This window comes from Nycticebus coucang, chromosome 2 (assembly GCF_027406575.1).
Source record: "Nycticebus coucang isolate mNycCou1 chromosome 2, mNycCou1.pri, whole genome shotgun sequence".
NCBI classification, from domain to species: domain Eukaryota; kingdom Metazoa; phylum Chordata; class Mammalia; order Primates; family Lorisidae; genus Nycticebus; species Nycticebus coucang.
The window spans coordinates 109337798-109362941 of NC_069781.1; the positions used below are offsets into that span (position 1 = coordinate 109337798).

Sequence of the window (25144 nt, forward strand, 5' to 3'; positions counted from 1 at the left end):
TTCTTTTGCCTCTGTCTCCCAAGTAGCTGGGACTACAGGTGCTTACCATAACACCTGGCTATTTTTAGAGGTCTGGCTCTGGTTCAGGCTGGTCTGGAACCTGTGAGCTCAGACAATCCATCAGTCTCGGCCTCCCAGAGTGCTAGGATTACAAGCGTGCGTCACCTTGTCCTGCCTAAAAGAAAAATTTAAACCAGGGATTGAGGGAGGTATGGCAAAGCATTTGACTTTAGAAATATTTTTTGGTTTTACTATTGAGGGAAGGGGTGTGTTACTGGCATCTAATGGGTATAGGCCAGGGATGTTGCCAAACATACTATAAAGCACAGAGCAGACCCCTCACCAAAAATTATCTGGCCCCAAATGTCAATATTGCTGAGGCAGAGAAACCCAGGGGTCTCAACCAGTAACACTGATGTGTTCCAACTAACAAGACTCTTTGGCACCTGGCTTCACTCCTTGTTCTGGAGATGCTCCACTATAAAACATTAAAGAGTAGTTCTCATCACGGATTCCCCATCCCAGCCCTGCAAAATGCCTAAATAATAAAACATTAAACACACAATTGAAAACTAATAACTTCACAATACCTGCAAACTGGTAAGTACAGTGACACACTTTTATATCTCTGTATTGAAATCAGCCCTCTATTGGCCTGTGAATGTCCTGTGCCTGCCAAGTGTGTCATCTGAGACAAGCACTTCAATTTGTTTGAGCAGGCACGTATCAATCTTATTTGGAAGAAAAGGTGCCAGTAAAAATCCCAAGGAGCATTGCTAACTAATAATTTGTGTTGCAGTTTAGAGAGTACAAGGTGCTTTCCAACAACATGTTCTGAAATTTGACCTGGCAACACATTGGGAGGTAGTTTATCCCGAGGAAGCTGCGCCATGGCATTCGAGGAAACAGGACGGAGACCAGCTCGAGGACACCGGGCTGGGGGAAGGGAAGAGCGCCCGGGTGGATTCAGCCTCCAGGTCCTGCACTCCGCAGGACGCTTCCTCTTCTCCTCCTCCTGCCAACAGCCAACAAAATACTCAAATGACAGCAGCTGAGACGGAAGTCAAATGAATTCACGTGCGATCATGGGAATTTCTGGCTCCTAACCTTGCGAGGAGAGCAGGGTGAGTTCTATTTGCGGTAGAGGGTGGAAATAGGATTTTTTTGGCCTTGCTGAAGCCACATTCCGCCCCCACACAAACTGGGGCAGGCCAGGTATTTGTAGGTGAGGCTTTGAAGTTACAGCTAACCTGAGGGTAGGCTTTGTGCGGGGAGGTAGCCTGTGGGGTGAGCGGGGCGACGACGCCAGCCTCTACGCAGAGCGGTGGTGGAGGAAAACATCTCTTCAAGAAGTCACAGGAAGCAAATCCATTCTTTTAAAGGGCTCTCGTGCTGCTGCCCAGAACTGGCACGTTGGAGCTGAGCTGCAGTGTTTTCCGTGGTTCAGAGCTCACAGCCAAGCCATATGGTCCAGCTTCATCAATCTTCATGGTGTGCACTCATCAGGAAGACTAGCTGCTTACGTCCAAGGACAAAGGGGGCCTGTCCTTTCTTGAAAGTCCTCTTAATGAACGAAAACGAAACCCTTCTCAGGCAGCCTACGTTTCGGGAGGATCTGCGCCTCGGAAGGCTCCAGGACGCCGAGCACACACCTCGCCCCTCCCGAGAACGCACCTGGAAGCCCCAGGCTCGCGCCCCGCCCTCCCGCCAGCCAGGTGAGCAGCGCCAGGGTCCGCCCCCTCAGGCCCCGCCCCTCCATCTGCGCCTGCGCAATACGGCAGTCGGCCCCGCGCGCCCGGGCGGCGCGGCCGTCGCAGTTCGGCGGGCGCAGCGCGCGTGCGCCGTGGCGGCTGGGGGGCGGGCGGCGGCCGCGGCGAAGGAGCGGGGGTTGGGAGGCGCCGTCTGGCTCGGGCTGGGGCCGGCGGGAGCGCGAGCGAGCGACGGTGGAGCCCGCGGGGCCTGCGGACGGTAGTCTTAGCGGCCAGCAGGTAAGGCCCGTGGGGGACGGGCGTGGGCCGTGAAGGGCAGTGAGGGGCGGCAACACCGGCTGCTGACGGGCAGAGGATCGCAGCGGGCTGGTCAGGGGCGCAGGTGAGCGCGGCCCGCGCGGGGCCCGGCGGCGCATTGTCCGGCGGGCGGCGTCCGCATAGCGCCCCCTGCCGGTCAGGCCGCGGCGGGGACCGGGGCGGGGCGGCCTGGGCCTCAGGGCGGGCGCGCGCTCCTTTGTTCGCTGGGCCCCCACTCCTCCTCAGTTCCCCCTATTCTCGCCGCCCCCCTGCCAACATGGCCGCCGCCCTCCGGACCCCAGTCCCCCGGCCGCCGCCGGTTCCTTAGCGCGCGCTTTGTTCGGAGCGGGGAGGGGAGGCCCACGGGCGGGGGGCGGCGGAGCTGTGCAGTCGGGCGCGGGGAGGGGGCGCTGCGCCAGAGCACAGGCAAGGAGGGGGAGCGTTGCATAATCCCTGGTCGGCGACGGGGGCGGGGCGGGGGGAGGGGCGGGACCCCGACGCCGCGGGTCGGGTCACCCCGGGGACGCGGGGCCTCGGGCCACCGGTCTGAGGCTGAAGAGGGTGCTGCTGTCCTTGCAAGTTGCGGGCTCGGTAGACGGGTGGGTTTCCACGGCGCCCGAATGCCCACCGGCCAGTCCTCGCGGCGGCTCAGCCCTCTGCCCGGTGTGCCCAGCTCCTCTCCACCCTCTTGAGAGGCGCGTTGGACCGGGTGCGTGCTCTGAAGAAACACGCACTTCTTCTCCATCATAAGTGACCTTGGATGTGTTCGGCAAGCAATGTGTTGGAGATGAATTGTGCGATGCGGGAACTGCGCAGTGCCTCGGGTTTGGCTTTCTCGGGCAGCTTCTTGCCATTGATTATGCGTTGTCGATTTTACAGAGGTTCGTTTTGAGTAACGGCTTCAGTAATAAAATGTCGTTTCATACACATCTCAAGAGTTTGTTAATGAAATTGTCTTTATGTTTTTTTTGTAATTTGTGAATTGGATTTCAGGTTTTGAAGAAGGTTTTCTGTACATGTTGAAGTGTTTTTTACTCTTGGTAAATACGGATTGTTTGGCTATTTTAACGTGTCCATCAGAAAAGCAATACAAGTACATTTACGTGTTTTACAGGATTTCATTGTATAACGTGACTTGTGTCAAAGACCACATACGTACCAAAATGCAAATACCTGTGTGACTTTTTTCTGTTCGAATTTTCTGGAAGGAACTCTGCAGTCTTGAAAGGCTTGATGGGAGAGTGCTGCAATTGCTTCCTACATAGCTTTTGTTAGGCAGTGAAAATTAAACCTAAACTTAGAGATTTGTATCTGGACATACTGAGTTTGTGAACAGTCTTTTAGAGGCTGTTAAATTTTGGAAAGGATAAGTGAAAGGTTTCTTCCACCCTCCTCACCCACCCCCATCAGCTTTAGTTAATGGGCAAACACCTACAAATTGTAGCTAGTAATTTACAGAACGTTCATTATTAGATTTGATAATTATATATGAAGGATGTGCTATATGTTTGTGTCAGAATTATGGGTAGTATGTATGAGTTTCTTGAGAAAAAGTAAGGTTTTTAGAAATAGAGTCTTTGAGTAACTGAATGGTTACTGTTAAAATGATTATGAAATCAGTCAGGCAAAAAGGCCAGTATATGCCTTTAGTTATCTCTTTATGATTAAGATTTTTCAAAAAAGATTTTGACTGAGTTCCAGAATTTGACTAGTTCTGTTTTTGACAATACCTTTAATTACCAGTTCAGAATAGAATGTCAGGATAGGATGTCAGTAACTTAATTTGGGAATATCTGAAGCAGTATTGCTTAAAACAGTATTCTTTGTAATACAAGAGATTTGTATTACAAGAAATGTAATACAATTCTAAGAGATGCTATGGGAGGAAAAAGGGTTCCTTGCTCACATAAGTTTGGGAATCAGTGCTGGGTTCTTCTTAGGATCACGATTCATGTTATTATATTAGAGGTTCTGAGAAATATAGCAGTGGTCTTTTCCATATTTAGCTCGAGAACCTTTTTTTATTTTGTTTTTGGTGTGATTTCTGCGAACACCCTGAAATTCAGGAAACTGGATTCCAGGATGTTGCTTGCAACAGCCATTTTGATATTTTGGTCATCGATGTCCTTACAGTGTATCTTAGGTAATGGTGCTCCTACTTGTGAACTGAGAGGTTATAATGTTGATGTGCTTTGTTTGCGCTTATGCATTTTCCCAGTAGTACCTCACATTTAGCTCTTTATTGATGAGAGTTATTAATTTAAAGTCTTAACCAGAAGAAATTTAATTACACCACTTTCACTGTCTGAGACTTACCTGCTTGCACACATGGATTCAACTTTACTGGCTGCAATCTTCATTGCTAGCATCTTTTTTTCTAGTATGTTAGAAAAAAATACCTGAAAAGGTTTAGCCTTTAACAGAATCTTAATTTGCTAAGAGCATTTAAATGTAAAGACCGTACTTTATTGTATCCTTAACTAAATGTTTTCTTTCCTTTTCTTCCAATAAAAAGTGATCGGAAGAAGTGAAGCAACTGTTTTTGCCCAAATATTTTGTTCAATTTATAAGACATTATAGTGTTGTGAAAAAACTGTAGCTCTAAAGTTAGACATGGTGTCAGCATGACCTTCCAAGTCTGAACAGAACGGGTTGAAATTGAGCTCTACTCTAAGCCACATAAGTGATTCACCGTGGACCCTTTTAAACCTTTAGTTCCTTAGATGTAAACTGGGATAAAACCTATTGTGTAAAGCTATTTTGAGAATTAAATGAAATGGATTTATAGGGTGCCCAGTAGTTCTGAAATACAATGACTGGTGCAAGTAAATGATTTCCTTCTCCTTTCTACTTTTGAACTTTGCTGTAGTCATTAGTATTTTTTTTATGTAAATAGTTTGCTTGATTGTGCCTCAATATTCAATTTAATTTTATTTATTTATTTTTTGAGATAGAGCCTCAAGCTGTCGCCCTGAGTAGAGTGCTTTGGCGTCACAGCTCACAGCAACTTCCAACTCCTGGGCTTGAGCGATTCTCTTGCCTCAGCCTCCCAAGTAGCTGGAACAGGCGCCCATCACAACGCCTGGCTATTTTTTGGTTGTAGTTGTCGTTGTTTGGCAAGCCAGGCTGGATTCGAACCCGCCAGCTCTGGTGTATGTGGCTGGTGCCTCAGCTGCTTCAGCTACTAGAGCTGAGCCACCTCAATTTAATTTTAAATGCTAATCTTTACTGGGTGCCTGATTTATAGATTTAAAACTTAGCTATAAGCCCTTTCTGGAACAAGTCACATGTGGGTAAATACATAAACGAAGGTGTATCCTTAAGGACCTTGCAGTCTGATAGAGAAGATAGGAATACATATAATGAGGGAATTCTATTCTGAAGGATGTCTGGAAAGAGAAGATGATACTATAGTGGGGTCATGAATATTAGAGGAGGCAAGGAAATAGAGGCATAGAAAGAGAGTTGAAGAGATCATCTGGGATTTTTTGTTTTGTTTTAACTTTTTGAGACAGAGTCTTAACTCTGTTGCCCTAGGTATTGTGCCCTCATGTCGTAGCTCCCAGCAGCTCAAACTTTTGGGCTCAAGAGATTGTGTTGCCTCAGCCTCCTGAGTAGCTGAGGCAATGGGGACCATCATAGTGCCCAGCTAGTTCTCGCTTTTTGTAGAGATAGGTTTCACTTTCGTTCAGGCTGGTCTCAGGCGATCCCCCCACTTCAGCCTGGCAGAGTGGTAGGATTACAGGTGTGAACCACCACACCTGGCTTACCTTATCATTCAAGATTTGAATCCTAGCCAAAAGATAACCCCTATGTTATCTTTTACTGCTCCTGTGTGTGTTTATCTGTAATATGGAATGAGAAAACTCACTTCATCAGATGCAAGCTTAATTGAGGTAGTCATTCTTTAGGTTCTTGTGATATAGTAAATACCCAGTTGCTGCTGCTGCTGCTATTACCACTACTAACACCACCTGTAGTTTCATATGACTGGTCTGTCCGGGATGTCTTTGGGGCCATATTTTAAATTCCATATGATCGCATTAATATGGTTGATGTTTCTAGGTAGTGGGATATGTGTTTTTAGAACAGTATGGATGGTGGGTTTGAGGAATCCCCCAGCATAGGCTTTCTAGTCTCCAGAGTTTAGTTTGTTAAAGAAGCTGATGAAATCATTTGAGTCAGGGAAAATTGTTCTGGACTCAGAATATTAAATGTTATAGTCTACTACATATCTAGGTTTTGTGATATACAGGGTGGCCATAAAGTTTGTGTGCAACTTAAAATAGTCTGCAATGTAAAATTGAACATGAACTTTATGGCCACCCTGTATAATTGTTTCACCTAGGCTACAAACTTGTACAGCATATTACTGTATTGAATACTGTAGGCATTTGTAACATGATAGTATTTGTGTATCTAAACTTAAGTAAACATGGAACAGTACACTAAAGGATATAAAAAAGTTAAAAAATGGTATACTGGTAGAGGACACTTTCTGGGAATGGAGGTTGCAGGACTGGAAGTTGCTCTGGGAGAGTTGGTGAGGAAGTGACATCACTGTATGCTTAGGCTATCCTAAATTTATAAACTTTTTTTCTTCAATAATTAACCTTAGTTTACTGTAACTTTTTTACTTTATAATCTTGTAAATATCTAAATTTTTTTACTCTCTTGTAATAACACTTAGCTTAAAACAGCCTCATTATAATCTTATGGGACCACTTCTTTATAAGGTGTGCAACTATTTCCTTTTGGGCCTCAGCCTCATCTTGTACTGTATGTATTTCCTCTTGCTTTCTTTGCTTCTGTATGAGGCCTCCTTTGCTGTCTTGTGCTCACCATTTCTTCCACCATGGATCTTGGCACTTGTTCTTTTCCTTTGCCTAGAATGACTTTCTTTGCTTGTTTTAATTATTTATAGTCTTCCTTAGTTTAGAGTGGCTCAAGCATCACTTTTCCATGAATTTTTTTTGTGTGTGTTTTGCAGTTTTATTTGTAATTTTCACAGTAGAAGTGAGGATACCTGTCTCTACTGATACCCATCATCTATTACAACAACCATCAGTTTTCTGAAGTTTTTGAATTTTTTTTATTGACCTCCTTGCACTCCTTGTTTTCTTGGTGCTTATTATAATTACAGTATTCTATTATTATTTTGTTTTTATTCTTTTTTTTTTTTAGAGACAGAGTCTCACTTTATTGCCCTTGGTAGAGTGCTGTGACGTCACAGCTTACAGCAACCTCCAACTCCTGGGCTTAGGTGATTCTCTTGCCTTAGCCTCCCCAGTAGCTGGAACTACAGGCGCCTGCCACAGTGCTTGGCTATTTTTTGTTGCCAGCTCAAACTTGCCACCCTCAGTATATGTGGCTGGTGCCTTACCCACTGAGCCACAGTGCCCCTTATTCTTTTTTCTTAAAACAAAGTCTGACTCTGTTGCTCAGACCTAGCATCATAGCTCCCTGCAACGTCAAAAGTCTTGAGTTCAAGGGATCCTCCTGCCTCAGCCTCCCAAGCAGTTGGGATTATAAGTGCCTGCCACAAGGATCTGCTAGTTTTCCTTTTTGGGGGGGGGGGCAGTGAGGGGGACAGAGTCTGAAGCTGTCACCCTGGGTAATGTGCTGTGGTGTCATAGCTCACAGCAACCTCCAACTCTTGGGCTTAAGCGATCCTCTTGCCTCAGCCTCCCAAGTATCTGGGATTACAGGTGCCTGCCACAGTACCTGGCTATTTTTTGGTTGGAGTAGTCATTGTTGTTTGGCGGGCCCGGTCTAGATTCACACCCGCCAGTTCATGTGTATGTGGCTGGCACCTTAGCTGCTTGAGCTACAGATGCCAAGCTAGTTTTCCTATTTTTTTTTTTTTTTGTAGAGACAGAGTCTCACTTTATGGCCCTCGGTAGAGTGCCTTGGCATCACACAGCTCACAGCAACCTCCAACTCCTGGGCTTAAGCGATTCTCTTGCCTCAGCCTCCCAAGTAGCTGGGACTACAGGCGCCTGCCACAATGCCCCGCTATTTTTTGGTTGCAGTTCAGCTGGGGCTGGGCTTGAACCCGCCACCCTAGGTATATGGGGCTGGCACCTTACCAACTGAGCCACAGGCGCCGCCCTAGTTTTCCTATTTTTATTTGAGAAAGGGTCTAGCTCTTGCTCAGGCTGCTCTTGAATTCCTGAGCTGAAGCAATGCACCTGCCTCAGCCTTCCAAAGTTCTAGAATTACAGGTGTGAGCCACCTTGCCCAGCCATGATTATAGTGTTATATTAGTTTATGTAATTTAATTTTAGTTTTCAAAAAAATGCTGAGTTTTATGAAAGCAGACATTGTTCTTGCTTTTGCCCATAATTTTCTAGTGCTAGCTCAGTGTCTGGACTGTGGGTACTGAAGCTATTGTGTGCAGTAACTAGACATAATAATGAGGAAATTGAGGCTGTGCCCTGTTTAAGTGTTCTGCTTTGGAGGTTTCTATCATATAAAGGTTAACAAGTAAAGATTTGTTACATTTAATTATAATCTTTTTTTCAGGAAAAAATAGAGAAATAGAACCACTAGGATGGGTAAAGAAAAGAACTGTATGTGGTGTGTGTATATTACTTATGGGATTTGTTATTGGGATTTGAGTTCACACAATATAGGAGCTGGCTAAGTAATTTCCATATGGCTGTTGTCTTTGTTCCTGATGCTGGAGTTTGAATTTCAGAGAGCAGGCATTTGGGAAAGGAAGATGGATATGAAATGGGGAACAGTAAGAACTGTAAGCTACTGGTAGAATGGATGGAAAGGGCGGCTCCTGTGGCTCAAAGGAGTAGGGTGCTGGCCCCATATACCGGAGGGTGGCAAGTTCAAACCCATCCCTGTCCAAAAACTGTGCAAAACAAAAAAAAAGCAAAGAATGGCTGGAAAGCCATTCCAGTTCTAGTTGCCTCTGATTGTGTGATCCTGGTTGTGCAGAGCGCTTGGCAGGGAGCTACCATACACCGTTTCTTGAGAGACAGTCTCCTCTTTTGCCCAGGTTAAGAGTATGTGGCTTCTGGCTCAGCACCAGCCACATACACCGAGGGTGGGGGGGTTCGAACCCAGTCCAGGCCAGCTAAACAACAAAGAAAACTGCAAGAGGAAAATAACCGGGTGCTGTAGCAGGTGCTGGTAGTCCCAGCTACTTGAAAGAAAAAAAAAAAAAAAGAGTATGTGGCTTCAGCCTAGCTTACAGCAACCTCAAACTCCTGGGCTCAAGTGATCCTACTGCTTCTGCCTCCTGAGTAGCTGGGACTACAGACACGCACCAGCTAATTTTTCTTTGTTCTTCTTCTTTTTTTTTCCCCCCGACAGTCTCATCACCATATTGTTCTCAGGAGAGTGCTGTGGCGTCATAACTCACAGCAACCTCAAACTCTTCAGCTCAAATGATTCTCCTGCCTCATCCTCCCAGGTAGCTGGGACTACAGGCACCGACCACAATGCCTGGCTATTTTTTGTTGCAGTTGTTGTTTAGCTGGCCCAGGCCAGGTTCGAACCCCCCATCCTTGGTGCATGTGGCTGGCGCCATAACCACTGTGCTATGGGCACCAAGCCAAATTTTCTATTTTTAGTAGTGACGAGGTCTCACTCTAACTCAGGCTGATCTTGAAACTCCTGAGCTCAAGGAATCTTCCATCTCAGACTCCCTGAATGCTAGGATTACAGGTGTGAGCCACTGTGCCTGGCATAACACACACATTTAGCCCAGGTGGTAAAGAAGCCCAAGGAGCATCCAGAGGAAGGCAGAGTACCTACAGCAGCAGTTGTTGGCTAGCTACTGCCTCTTAAGAGTAAGTTGAGCCAGAAGGTGAGCAGAACAATGCTTGTAAGCTATAGGATGGTTCTTCATCTCCTGCACCCTCCAACTGTTCCATGTTAATCTCTATGGCCCACAAAAGCCGGAAACGTGAGAATTAGCCAGACATTGAGGCTGGTGCCTATAATTTTAGTTACTTGGGACGCTGAGGCAGGAGGAAGATAACTTGAGCCCAAGATTTTGCAGTTGCTATGATCTATGATGCTAGGGCACTCTACACAGGGTGACAGAGTAAGACTCTGTCTTAAACAAACAAAAGATAAGGGAACAGAAATTCTTGGAATGTAATACTTTCATTTAGCCAAGTTAAAACATTACATAGCAGGCCAGATGCAGTGTCTCAGTCCAGTAATTTCAGTACTTAGGGACGGCAAGGGGAGATGATTCCTTGAGGCCAAGGAGTTCAAGACCAGTCTAAGCAATAGTGAGACCTCCACTATACCAAAAAAAAAAAATTAACCATGTGTTGTAGTACCCATCTGTAATCCCAGCTACTCAGGAGGCTGAGGCAGGAGGATAAACCTGAGTCCAAGAGTTTGAGGTTGCAGTAAGCTATAATGATGCCAGTATACTCTAACCTAGTCAATAGAGCAAGACCTTGTCTCAAAACAAAAACAAAATAGAATGATGAACTCTGGGTTTTATGCTCAAGTTTGATCCGCGTCAGGGATGTGAAAATTTCTGCAGCTGTTCAAAAAGATAGTGCAAATGGAATTCCTGATTTGTGGGTGAGGTCATTTATTGATAAGGAAATTATGAAAATTAGTTTGAGGCCATGTGGTCAGATTCCAAGTAAGCTGAAACCTCGAATCTTTAAAGGCTGCTGAGGTACTGGGAGAACTGGATAACCACATGTAAAAGGCTGAAACTGGATACATACCTTTCACCACTTACAAAAATTGATTCAGAAAAATAGCCGGGCGTTGTGGCGGACGCCTGTAGTCCCAGCTACTCGGGAGGCTGAGGCAGGAGAATCGCGTAAGCCCAGGAGTTGGAGGTTGCTGTGAGCTGTGTGATGCCACGGCACTCCACTGAGGGCAATAAAGTGAAACTCTGTCTCTACACAAAAAAAAAAAAAAAAAATTGATTCAGGAGTGGCGCCTGTAGCTCAGTGGGTAGGGTGCTGGCCCCTATACTGAGGGTGGTGGGTTTGAGCCTGGCCCCGGCCAAACTGCAACAAAAAATAGCTGGATGTTATGGTGGGTGCCTGTAGTCCCAGCTACTTGGGAGGCTGAGGCAAGAGAATAAGCCCAGGAGTTAGAGGTTGCTGTGAGCTGTGATTTCACAGAACTCCTACCGAGGGCAATAAAAATGAGATTCTGTCTCTAAAAAAAAAAAAAAAAAAATTGATTCAAGATGGATAAAAGAGGGTGGTGCCTATGGGTCAGTGGGTAGGGCACCAGCCCCATATCCCAAGGGTGGCGGGTTCGAACCTGGCCCTGGCCAAACTGCAACAAAAAAATAGCCGGGCGTTGTGGCAGGTGCCTGTAGTCCCAGCTACTTGGGAGGCTGAGGCAAGAGAATTGCTTAAACCCAGGAGTTGGAGGTTGCTATGAGCTGTAATGCCACAGCACTCAACCGAGGGTGATAAAGTGAGACACTGTCTCTATTAAAAAAAAAAAAAAAGATGGATAAAAGATTTAAATCTAAAAACGGGGGCGGTGCCTGTGGCTCAGTCGGTAAGGCCCCGGCCCCATATACTGAGGGTGGCGGGTTCAAACCCGGCCCCGGCCAAAATGCAAAAAACAACCAGAAAATAACCGGGCGTTGTGGCGGGCGCCTGTAGTCCCAGCTACTCGGGAGGCTGAGGCGAGAGAATCGCTTAAGCCCAGGAGTTGGAGGTTACTGTGAGCTGTGTGAGGCCACAGCACTCTACCGAGGGCCATAAAGTGAGACTCTGTCTCTCTAAAAAAAAAAAAAAAGAAAGAAAGTGGGAAAAACTCTTGAGGATGTCAGCCTGGGGAATGATTCTGCGAAGACTTCAGTGGCAATTGCAACAATAACAAAAATAAACAAATGGGACTTTTTTTTTTTTTAAGGAAAGCATAGAACAAAATTTATTGTAAGTTTACAGAATAAGAGCAAGATACAGGCTTACAGGGCAAGAAGCATTCACCATAGACAGCAAATGGGCCTTCATTGCCAGGGCAAGTAGGCAAAGAGGCCAACAAATGGGACTTAATTACCTAAAAAGCTTCTGCACAACTAGGGACACAGCATTCAAATCAAACAGCCTTCAGAATGGGAAAAGATATTTGCATGTTATGAATCTGACAAAAATTTGATAACTAGGATCCATAGAGAACTGAAATTAACAACAAAAAAAGAGCTAACAGTCCCATCTATTTCATGAACAGAACCTTCTCTAAGGAAAACGAATGGCTGACAAACATGAAAAAATGCTCATCATCCCTATGTTATCAGAGAAATGCAAGTCAAACCACCATGAGATATCACTTAATCCCAATAAGATTAGCCCACATCATGAAGTCCCCAAATTGCAGATGCTGGCGAGGATGCAGAAAGAAGGTAACACTTTTACACTATTGGTGAGACTGCAAACTAATACAGTTTGGAAGAAAGTATGGAGAATCCTCAAAAAACTCATGTTAGATCTCCCATGTGACCCTGCAGTCCCACTTACTAGGCATCTACCCAGAAGAAAAAAATGCTTCTGTCATAAAGACATTTGCACTAGATTATCACAACTCAGTTTACAATCGCCAAGATGTGGAAACAACCTAAATGCCCATTAACTCAGGAATGGGTTAACAAACTGTGGTATGTGTGTGCCATGGAATACTATTCAGCCATAAAAAGATGGTGACTTTACATCTTTTGTATTAACCTGAATGGAGTTGAAACACGTTCTTCTCAGTAAAGTATCATAAGAATGGAAAAGCAAATAACCAGTGTACTCAATACTAATATGAAGCCAATAGATCAGGGGTCCTCAAACTGCAGTCCACGGGCCACATGAGGCGGTGTGATTGTATTTGTTCCCATTTTGTTTTTTTACTTCAAAATAAGATATGTGCAGTGTGCATAGGAATTTGTTCATAGTTTTTTTTTTTTTTTTTAACTATAGTCTGGCCCTCCAACAGTCTGAGGGACAGTGAATTGGCCCCCTGTTTAAAAAGTTTGAAGACCTCTGCAATAGATGATCATCAGTTCACACCTACGTAGGAGAAAAACTCAATTCAAGTTAGGGAGGGGACAACAAGGGGAGAAAGGGTTTGGGGTATTCCCGCTTATTGGGCACAATGTTGGGGTGTGTGGCACATCTTTTGGGGGGTGGGACAGAACTACAAGAGGGACTCTATGCTGACAAATTCAAATTTGTGACCTGGTTGTTTGTACCCTTACATTAACCTGAAGGAAAAGAAGGCTACTGAACCACCTTTGCCAGTAGAAGTGGCTTTTCCAACCCCTGTGTGAGGAACTTAACCCCTTTCCAATCCAATTTTCCTCCCACCCCTATACACTCACTAGCTTTGGATGGGAAAGAGATTTATGGATTACTTGTAATTATCCTACAGTTCTTTTTTTTTTGGAGACAGAGCCTCACTTTGTCACCCTCAGAGTGCTGTGACGTCATAGCTCACAGCAGCCTCAAACACCTGGGCTCAAGTGGTTCTCTTTTTTTCCGCTGCTCTGGTAGCTGGACTACAGGTGCCTGGTGTAATGCTCGACTTTTTATTTTTATTTTAATTATTTATTTATTTATTTTGAGACAGTCTCAAGCTGTTGCCGTGGGTATAGTGCCATGGCATCATAGCTCACAGCAAACTCCAGCTCTTGGGCTCAAGTAATCCTCTTGCTGCAGTTTTTCTATTTTTAATAGAGAGCGGGGTCTCGCTTTTGGTTAGGCTGGTCTAAACCAAAACCAAAGCTCAAGTTATCCACCTGCCTTGGCCTCCCAGAGTGCTAGGATTACAGGCATGAGCCACAGCAGCTGGCCTCCGCCTGGCTATTTTTAAAGATTGGGTCTTACTCTTCGTCAGGCTGGTCTGGATCCTGTGAGCTCAGACAATCCACCCACCTTGGCTTCCCAAAGTGCTAGGATTATAGGCTTGAGCCACCTTGCCCGGCCTATTCTACAGTTGTAAAAGAGAAAAACATAAATATGAACTCACCTGATGATTTTATTATCTATTTTAGGGTATATAAAATAAATTTGTTTATTTTTGTTTACAAGTTTTTTGAGTGTAATACTTCCTAAAGTAATCTCTGGATGAAGTCCAAGCTTCCTCTTGCTGGCTCACAGTAGAAAATAGTTTCTCTCATTCATACTTTTTCATTTCTTCTGTTACAAACCATTGCAGTCCTTTGTTGATTGTTTTCCATTTTGCATTTCCATGGGTCTTTCCAGTTAGCATTTCATCAGTATCAGATGCTTTTCTTTCTTTTTTTTGAGACAGTCTTACTTTGTCACCCTGAATAGAGTACCATTGTGTCCTAGCTCACAGCAACCTCATTCTCTTGGGCTCAAGAGATCATCTTGCCTCAGCCTCCCCAAGTAGCTGGGACTACAGGTGCGCACCACAACACCCAGCTATTTTTAGTAGAGATGGGGTCTTGCTCTTGCTGGTTTTGAACTCCTGAGCAATTCACCTGCCTCAGCCTACTAAAATGCTAGGATTATAGACGTGAGCCCCCATGCCCATCTTCCCTTCTTTCTTGTATTTCTGTTCTTTTTTTTTTTTTTTTTTTTTGAGACAGAGCCTCAGGCTGTCACCCTGGGTAGAATGCTGTGGCATCACAGCTCACAGCAACCTCCAACTCCTGGGCTTAAGTGATTCTCCTGTCTCCACCTCCCAAGTAGCTGGGGTTACAAGCACCCACCACAATACCCGGCTATTTTTTGGTTGCAGCTGTCATTGTTGTTTGGCGGGCCAGGCTGGATTTGAACCTGCCAGCTCAGGTGTATGTGGCTGACGGCTTAGTCACTTGAGCCACAGGTGTGAGCCTGCATTTCTGTTTTTTACATTGCTCACCAGCTGAGTGATGAGATTTCTTCTGCAAGAAAGGTGTGTCTGGGTGGCACCTGTGGCTCACTGAATAGGAAGGACGCTGGCCCCATATACCGAGGGTGGCTGGTTCAAACCCGGCCCTGGCCAAATTGCAACAAAAAAATAGCTGGGCATTGTGGTGGGCGCCTATAGTCCCAGCTACTTGGGAGGCTGAGGCAAGAGAATTGCCTAAGCTCAGGAATTGGAGGTTGCTGTGATCTGTGATTCTACGGCACGCTACCAAGGGTGATAAAGTGAGACTGTCTCTAAAAAAAGAAAAAGAAAGAAAGATGTGTCTGCACTTTCCACTATCTGCTGAGGTAAAGGGTGTAGCTGTTTACAACTGCAACTTCATCAGCCAGAAGAGTAATTTTTTCCCACCGTTTGTAGGCCCTTCTTGTAAATCTATAACATCCATAGTACTGATTCGCTCTGTCCACTCTTCCCATAAACTTTGTGTATTCTCAAATAACTGTCCTCGTTTCAAATTGAACAGGCTATTTCTTCCTATAACCAGTGATCAACTGTCTTTGAGGGCCAAAGAATGTATTCAGCATTGTCACTAACCTCTTGTAGAATGAAAGGCGCATCACATTGATAGGCACATAATTCATATTCCTGAGATTTCTTCTTTTTCAGATCACTTGGAAAACCCTTCCTAGAAGCCATAACTGTTCTGTTATATGTATTTTCATTTTATGAAGTTCCTAAGCTCTGATTGTCTTCCAGCATTGGAGCCAAACAGGAAAATCTTAATGTTGATATATGATCGGAAACTCCCCCTAGATAGTTCCTTTGCAAGGTACTGTCTTAAGAACTTGCCCCCACCATCTTTCTTCTAGACTGCCCTTTAATACAGTCCCGCTGTTGAGAACAGGTTGAGATCCGCTGTTCTAGACTCAAATTGTAGAAGGCCCAGAGGGTGAAGTGATCCATGAGGAAGTATACCATAATCCAAAGGATTGTTTTGCCACTGTTTAGTTAGGAACCTGGGAAATATTTGCAGATAGGGGAAGGAACATAAAGTTGAATAAGGCAGAATTTATTGATAAGTAGGCCCCCCAAATAGAAATTCTGGATTTTTTATTGTAGGTCAAGAAATAAGAAAGGGCTCTAACAGTTTGGTTGATCGGCTGAAAAATGAACCAAGAAGTGGCCTATGCTAATTGAAGTTGTGCCAAAACTGCCTTGGTATACCGTAGAGGAAAGGATCCAAAAGCAAGAGATTGAAATGTTAGAATAGATTTATCATATAACACCTGTTCACCCATTCTGGGGGAATGAGGTGCCTTGATAACCCATGAGAGCCTGGTGGTCCCTGTTCTCTAAAAGTTGGAAATTACAGTGAGAACTGCTGCCACTGAACTGGGGTCCTTAATGTGTGGATAATTGGATTCCAGGTGGCATGGCCCAAATGGCTGCAGTTAATCACCAAAGAAAAGGTAGGTGTGGTTACTGTAGTGGATGCCTGAGTCAAAGTGGCAGTCACAATACTGTCCTAGCCTGCAGACTGGTACTATTACGAATTGGGCTGTGCAGCAGTTGAGTGACCCTAAAACGGGGAGGTTGTGTGCTCTCTGTGAGAATCTAATGCTTGATGATCTGACCATTCCCCCACACCCTGTTCATGGAAAAATTGTCTTCCATAAAACCAGTCCCTGGTGCCAAAAAGGTTGGGGACCACAGGGTTAGTTAATTATGGTGTCCTAAGAACTGAAATGGAGGGGGCAGTATGCTAAAGTCTCAATTTATCCCTATAAGTGGAAAAGCTCTACATCTGGTGAACAGAAGTTTGACTTGAATTGGCAAAACAGAGTTCCTGGCCCTTCATTTGGCAGACTTGAGTCAGCTCACAGACCCAGAGCACTTTGAATGAAGGGAAGAAAAGTCAGATCCCTCAAAGAAAGACTATTTTTCTTTAACTGAATATGTTTGGAGTTTAGATAGGGAGAATACAATGTGCTGACGAAGGTTATTTCATCATACATGTATATATACTTTATTCATACCTTTGTGTATGCATCTATAGGGGGGCAATTTTTTCCTAATGATACTGCTGTTGATAACAACATGGTATATTTAAATGTATCAGAATTCCTTTTTTTATTTTTATTTTTTGAGACAGAGTCTCACTTTGTCATGCTTGTTAGAATGCTGTGGCATCAGAGCTTGCAACAACCTCAAACTCTTGGGCTCAAGCGATTCTCTTCCCTCAGCCGCCCGAGTAGCTGGAACTACAGGCGTCCACCACAACGTCCAGCTGTTTTTAGAGAGGGAGTCTCACTCTGACTCAGGCTGGTCTCGAACCTGTGAGCTCGGGCAATCTACCCACCTCAGCCTTCCAGAGTGCTAGGATTAAAGGTGTGAGCCACCATGCCTGGCCCCCATGTCATTGTTATTTATGGGAGAAATGTCCTTGCTTTGCAAAATGTTGATTGATAAGCTTAATTGAGCTAGATTCATGTTCTTTGTCAGTGATGAGAAAGTATTGTATGCAATATGCACGGGCTCAAAAAAGTAGACAGGAAGTTATAAGTCCTGTCTCCTCAGGAGAAGCCCCAGTGCCACCAATGCCCCTTCTCAAAGAGGCTGTTTATCACTCTCTGCTAGGAGAGTTCTCTTTTTCTCACTCAGTATTTTTATATTTTTGATGTGCCTGGGTTTTCTTCTGAAAACTGTTCCTAAAAATACAGTGTTTTAAAGTTTAGTTGTAGATAAAGTTAATTAGTAATTACTATACAAAATTTTTGACTAACTCTGCAAAAAACATAAAGGATATAAACTACAGATTAAGCAAGATCATTAGACTAGTGGTTTTGGTGTACACCATTCTCAGATTACCACTCCCTTCTCTAGTCCCCCAATTTGAATAGATGGATTCTGAAGCTAAGGTCAGCATTTGTTTATTAGTGAGCTTTACGTGAGTTTACCAATTTCTTTTTTTTTTTTTTTTTTTTGAGTTTACCAATTTCTTATATCCATTTTTAGGTTGAATTTTTTAATTCTTTATTCCATTTTGGTAAATTAATGTTGTTGAAGGTTAGTTTTTGCAACACTATTTGTAATAGTAATCCACAAGTAAATGAAGCTTATGTTTAATTAAAAGCATTTTCTGTAGGCTAGGCACAGTGGCTCACGCTTGTAATCCTAGCACTCTGGGAAGCTGAGGTGGGGGGTAGCTTGAGCTCATGAGTTCCAGACCAGCCTGAGCAAAAGTGAGACCCCCATCTCTACTAAAAATGGAAAAACTGAGGCAGAAGGATTGCTTGAGCCCAAGAGTCAGAGGTTGCTGTGAGCTATGATGCTAGGGCACTCTAACCAGGGCAACTGCTTGAGCTCTAACCCCCCAAAAAGCATCCTGTGTAGAAATCTTACTCGGTATTTCTAGCGTGACTTTCCCTTTTCTGAACACTTTGAATTTTTGTTTGTTTTAAAGAAACATGGGTGGCTGGGCATGGTGGCTTGTGCCTGTAGTCCTAGCACTCTGGGAGGCCGAGGCGGGTGGATTGCCTGAGCTCACAGGTTCGAGACTAGCCTGAACTAGAGTGAGACCTCCTCTAGAAAAATAGCTAGGCATTGTGGCAGGTGCCTGTAGTCCCAGCTACTTGGGAGGCTGAGGGAAGAGAATTGCTTGAGCCCAAGAGGTTGCTGTGAGCTATGATGCCATGGCACTCTACCGAGGGTGACAAATGAGACTCTGTCTCAAAAAAAAAAAAAGAAAAAGAAACAAGGCCTTGTCTGTCTCCCAGACTGGAGTATAGTGGCCTAACAATAGCTTGCTCTAATCTCAAATTCTTGGGTTCAAGCAGTCCTTTTGCCTCAGACTCCCAAGCTAGGGCTACAGGCTTGTGACACCATTCCTGACTAATTTTTGAGATTTTGTAGAGATAAGGCCTCACTGTATTGCCCAGGTTGGTCTCAAACTCCTAGCCTCAAGCAGTCCTCCCACCTTAGCCTCCCAGAGTGCTACGATTATAGGGGTGAGCCACCTGGCCCGGCTTTTTATGTCCTTTTCATTCTTTTCATTCACAATTACCCTTTTTCTTTTTCTTTTCTTTTCTTTTTTTTTTTTTTTTTTTTTGAGACAGTCTCAAGCTGTTGCCCTTGTTAGAGGGGTGCCATGGCATCCCTCAGCTCAGAGCAACCTCAAACTCTTGGGCCTAAGCGATTCTCTTGCCTCAGCCTCCCAAGTAGCTGGGACTACAGGCACCAGCCACAATACCCAGCTATTTTCTGGCCTGGGCTGGATTCGAACCTGCCAGCTCCGGTGTATGTGGCTGGTGCCCTAGCCATCAGAACTATAGGCACCGAGCCAACCAAAACAATTTAAAACTCAAATATTCAGGCCTGGCACCATGGCTCATGCCTATAGTCTTAGCAGTCTGAGAGGATGAAGTGGGAGGATCCCTTGAGCTCAGGAGTTTGAGACCTGGGTGGTGGCAGGCGCCAGGGGCCTGTAGTCTTGGCTACTTGAGAGGCGGAGGCAGAAGGATCACTGGAGTCCAGGAGTTAGAAGTTGTTATGAGGTGGGCTGATGGCACAGCCCTTCAGCCTGGGCGACCTAATGAGACTGTTTCAAGAAAACCAAACAAAAAAACTCATACATGTCCTATTTACCTAGCTGTTTCACTGCTTGGAATTTATGGTATGGATGAATTTTACACAGATGTATGAATATGTGTGTGTAAATGTGTTTGTGATAGAGAAAAATTGGAAACAATTGTCCGGTAATGGAGTTGAAGTAAAATAAATCATCATATCCATACTCCGGATTCTGCCTGTTAAAAATGAGAGGTTGAGGCTTGGCGCCTGTGGCTCAAGTGGCTAAGGCACCAACTACTTACACCTGAAGTTGGCGGGTTCGAATCCAGCCTGGGCCCGCCAAACAACAATGATGGCTGCAACCAAAAAAATAAATAAAATAGCTGGACGTGTGGCGGGCGCCTGTAGTCCCAGCTACTTGGGAGGAGGAGGCAGGAGAGAATGGCTTGAGCCCAGGAGTTGGGGGTTGCTGTGAGCTGTGATGCTGCTGGCACTCTACCCAGGACGACAACTTGAGGCTCTGTCTCAAAAAAAAAAAAAAAAAAAAAGGTTGATGGGGAGAAATTTACTATACAGCTATCCCTTGGCATCCTTAGGGGATTGGTTCTAGGTCCCTCCTGTGGATACCAAAATCCAGATGCTTGTGAAGTCCTTTATATAAAATGGCATATTTACATATATCCTATGAGCATCTTACCCTCCTGCACATTCCTTTCCCTTTCATTTATTTGGAATCATCTCTAGATTACTTATAATAACTAATACAATATAAATGCTATTAAACTGTGTTGCTTAATGAATAATGACAGAAAAACTCTACGTGTTTAGTACAGATGCACCATCATTAAATTTTTTTTTTTTAAAGACAGTCTCACTTTGTCACTCTTGGGCTCAAGCGATTCTCTTGCTTCAGCCTCCCAAGTGGCTGGGACTATAGGCACACAGCACAATACCGGGCTATTTTTAGAGATGAGTTCTTGCTCTGGCTCAGGCTGGTCTCAAACTCGTGAGTTCAGGCAGTCCACCTGCCTCTGCCTCCCAGAGTGCAAGGATTACAGGCATGAGCCACTTTACCTGGTCTATCATTTAAATTTCTTAAATTATTTTCTATCTGTGGTCTGTTAAATATGTGGATGAGGGACCCAGGGATACACGTACCAGGACCTACTAAACTACCTGTAAACAACAGTTGTGGAACTCTGTTCTCACATGTGTCTTGAGATGTTCATGTATCTTTTGATTATGCTTTAAGTATTTACATAGAAATATGTTACTAAATTTCCAACAATCTTTTAACAGTGATTACCTCTTAGGAGTGGGACTGATGGAGCAAATGCTGGAGGGGTTGTTGTATAAAGTGGTAACAATGCATTGTTTGCTGGGCTCCAAATAACTTCTAAGCTTTGAGTTAATAGTAGCAAATTCTCCTTTGGTTTGAGCAGGTTGAGTTCTCAGAGTCCTACTTTTCTTTAAAAATCTTTTTTTTGGTTGGGCTTAGTAGCTCATGTGTATAATTGTAGCACTCTGGGGGCCTGAGGCAGGTGCATCGCTCAGGAGTTTGAGACAATCCTGAGCAAGAGAGAGACCCTGTCTCTACTAAATAAATAGAAAACTGGCTGGATGTGGTGGTGCATGCCTGTAGTCCCAACTACTCTTGAGAGGTTGAGGCAAGAACATCACTGGAGCCCAAGAGTTTGAGGTTGCTGTGAGCTATGATGATGCCATGGCACTGTACCCAGGGTGACAGATTGAGACTCACTCAAAAAAAAAAAAAAAATTATTAATAGTGAAAAATACATTGCAAGCACAGAAGTGGTTACAGATAATATGACTATTTTTTCAAACACAAGGTCTTACATATTTATTACTGCACAAACTTATTAGTGAGTGAAGAGCATATAAACAAAGAGAAAACTCATTTTCCCAATGAAATGTGGCCAACTGTCGGACTGATGACATTTTCAGCTTGATATGGTAAGATGATGGTGACTGTGATACAGCATAAGTATGTGCCATTTCATGTGCAATTCCTTATAGACCCAGGTTCTTCTCCAGTGTCTCCCCTTCGAAGTTACACCTTATTTTATGACCAGTTTTCATTCAAATCCACTGGGGAATGGGATGATTTTGTTTTTGTTTCTTGGCCAAAAACCGCTTGATTCTGAAAGTCTTGGTGAGAGGACATGGCAACAAATGGGACTAATCACACTCACCACAATGGAGGAGGGAGACAGAGAGTTGGTTTTTGATATACAGTGTGTAATGACCACTTATTTGGTCATGAATTTTATCTATGGGTTACATGGAGTGGTAGTTTGTCTGTGATTACATGGCCGGCTGTTGACAAATAAGGAGTTGTTCATAATTCCAGACTGTTACTCCCTAAAACAAGAAGGCAGCTATTTGAGATTAGATTTGGATTTACTGGGGGAAGTTTTGCAATCCAGTGCACAGAAGAGGAAGGAACCTGAGTGGGAATTGTGGGCAATTGAGGAAATTAATCACACAAGAGACGGGAGACAGGGTGGGATCCAGAGGGCTGAAGCAGCTCAGGCTGCAGCAGCACTGAACCATGAAAACAGCTTTATTATATAGTATCTAAACAAGGCATATCTTAGTAAAGTTGCTTACTGAGTGGGAAATTAGCCAAAGGAATACTATCATCTTTAGCTCATAGGGTAAAGATTAACTTCAGGGAGGAGAAACTACTGTGCTTTCCCGGCAGAAGATAAAAGGGAAAATATGCAGGGGCTAAGAGACTTCTGGCAGAGGAGAAGAGCATGTTGTTCTAGAAGAATTTGTTTGTTGTTCAAGGAGAAGCAGTTGGGGGGTTATTCCTTGAACGTCTCCCCAGGCTGTGGAGACCTTGCCAGGCTGACTCCTCAGCTGGTACTCCACATTACTCAGTGAAGGAGCCATCCTGTGGGAGGAGGAAAGGAAAGGAAGGACATAGGTAGGAAAAGCCTTAGTACTGCAGTGAAGTTCTGGGGAAGGATAGGCAAGGCAAGGCCTACGAGGGGTCCTTCCACCAGTTGTAGATTAGAGGGTCCCCTTGTTCTGCAGAAATGGGCCTGCTTTAGTACCCTGCCTATGATAACCTGCCATTGGGGAAAAACAACCTGTGAGGAATGTGGGGCTGGAGGGAAGGCAGTGGTGTATTCAGAGCAGAGCCCCATGATAGGTGATTTGAGAGACTCATTTTCATGTCACAGGGCTAATGTGAGTGGCGTTACTGTAAACACTTACATACCTATCTATGTCTTGGGTGATTTTTTGTTGGGTAGATTTAGGAGTGGAATTACTGGGTTATATTATGCCTGTGACAAATTATCAAGAAATAGTGAAAACTTTTCCAAGGTAACCAGTTTCCATTCCTGCTGCAGAAGAGTTATCTTCTTGTGGTTCCATATCCTCACCAATATTTGGTATTGATAGTCTTTCTAATTTTATTTATTTATTTATTTTGATGAGACAGACCCTCACTTTATTGCCCTCGGTGGAGTGCCATGGCATCACACAGCTCACAGCAACTTCCAACTCCTAGGCTTAGGTGATTCTCTTGCCTCAGCCTCCCGAGTAGCTGGTACCACAGGTGCCCACCGCAATGCTTGTCTATTTTTTGTTGCAGTTTGGCCTGGGCCGGGTTTGAACCCACCACCCTTGGTATATGGGGCCGGCACCCTCCCCACCGAGCCACAGCCGCCACCCTCTAATTTTATTTTTATTTTTTTTGAGACAGAGTCTCAAGCTGTCGCCCTGGGTCACAGCAACCTCCAACTCTTGGGCTTAAGCGATTCTCTTGCCTCAACCTCCCAAAGTAGCTGGGACTACAGGCGCTTCGCTTGCTACAACACCCGGCTATTTTTTGGTTGGAGTTGTTGTTTGGTGGGCCTAGGCTAGATTCGAACCCGCTAGCTCCGGCGTTTGTGGCTGGTGCCTCAGCCACTTGAGCTACAGGTGCCAAGCCAGTCTTTCTAATTTTAGTCATTTCAGGGGGTATATGGTAATAATCTTATTATGGTTCCTACCGTCTAAGGTGCGGTCATGTGATTTGCCTTGTCCAGTGTAATCTGAGCAGAACAGATTTGTCACTAACACTTCTAAGAGCATCATGTTTCCAGATGAAGCTTGCTACAGTGTATGTCTTCTGTCTAGTAGGAAGGGATGGATAAAAGGAGAGGGAGAGGGCACGAGCAAAGGTAGGAAGGTGAAGGAAGGAGGTTGAAGGCAGGAAGGGGAGTAGAATTTTCTTGGTTGTAAGCAACTGAGATTGCTGGGGTTGTTTTTAGCCATATTAACCTGTCCTACATAAACTTTAAAATAGACTTAAAATTTAAATATTATTTTAATTTTAGGGATGGGGTCTTGCTGTGTTCAATCTAGACTGCACTTGAATGCCTAGACTCAAGGAATCCTCTCTCCTCAGTAAGTAGAAAGGACTGTAGGTGCCCAGCTTAGACTTTATACTTTAAGAGCAGTTTTAGGTTTAGGTTTACAGCCAAATGGAGCAGAAAATAGAGTACTTCTTCCTTCTATACATATACAACCTCTCCCTCCATTAATATTCAGCACCAGAGTGGTACATTGTTAACAGTTGATGAATGCACATTGACACATGACTGTCATCCACAGTCTATATTATGTTCACTTTGGTGTTGTATACTCCGAGTTTCAGCAAATATGTAATGACATACATCTACCATTATAGTATTAAACTTACACAGAGTAGTTTCACTACCCTAAAATCCTCTGTACTTTGATTATTATTTTATTTTTTATCTTACTACTTTTTTTGAGACACCGTCTCACTCTGTTGCCCTGGGTAGAGTGCTGTGTGTCATAGCTCACAGCAACCTCAAATGCTTGGGCTCAAGCCTCCCAAGTAGCTGGAACCACAGGCACTTACCACTACAGCTAGTTTTTCTATTTTTGGTAGAGACAGGGTCTTGCTCTCGCTCAGCCTGGTCTTAAACTATTGAGCTCAAGCAATCCACCTGCCTCGGCCTCTCAGACTCCTAGGATTACAAGCCACCATACCCGGCCTGATTATTACTATTGTTATTGTTATTGTTACTTTTACTGACTTCTGCCTGTTCTACTGTGGTCAGAAAACGACACTATATATTTAGAAACTTATAACGGGCGGCGCCTGTGGCTCAGTGAGTAGGGCGCCAGCCCCATATGCCCAGGGTGGCAGGTTCAAACCCAGCTCCTGCCAAACTGCAACAAAAAAAATAGCCGGGCATTGTGGCGGACGCCTGTAGTCCCAGCTGCTTGGGAGGCTGAGGTAAGAGAATCACGTAAGCCCAAGAGTTACAGGTTGCTGTGAGCCGTGTGACATCATGGCACTGTACCTGAGGGTGGTACAAGAAACAAAACAAAAACTTATAACATTTTCTGAAGCTTGCTTAATGGCCCAGCATATGGGCAGTTTTTGTTAAGTGTTGTATGTGCTTGGGAAGGACGTGTTTCTGCATTTGTCAGATGTAGTGTTCTATGTTCAGGTTGGTTAATCATGTTAAATTCTACATCCTTTTTTTCCTTTTGGTCCTTTGGTTATTGAGAGAGATGTATTAACACTCTTGATCTTTCTCTCTTTTTTTGAGACAGAGTTTCACTCTGTCACCCTGGATAGAGTGCTGTGATGTCATCATAGCTCATAGCAACCTCAAGTGATCCTCTTGCCTCAGCCTCTAGAGTAGCTGGGACTACAGGTGCCCACCATGACACCTGACTAGTTTTTTTTTTTA

At 44.4% G+C, this 25144-nt stretch overlaps 1 protein-coding gene across 3 annotated transcripts in view; it reads left to right on the plus strand.

Annotated features, from left to right (window-relative positions):
- The first annotated feature begins 1804 nt into the window (after nucleotides 1-1804).
- The window catches only part of SPIN1 (spindlin 1), a 123339-nt gene continuing 99999 nt past the window's right edge, over nucleotides 1805-25144 (plus strand). For 2 of the 3 annotated variants that reach the window (XM_053578629.1, XM_053578644.1), the window contains exon 1: nucleotides 1805-1988. The gene's annotated coding sequence lies outside the window, so the exon portion shown is untranslated. Of the gene's footprint in view, nucleotides 1989-2528; nucleotides 2888-25144 lie in introns of those variants that run through there. The other variant, XM_053578636.1, reaches the window with a different exon arrangement.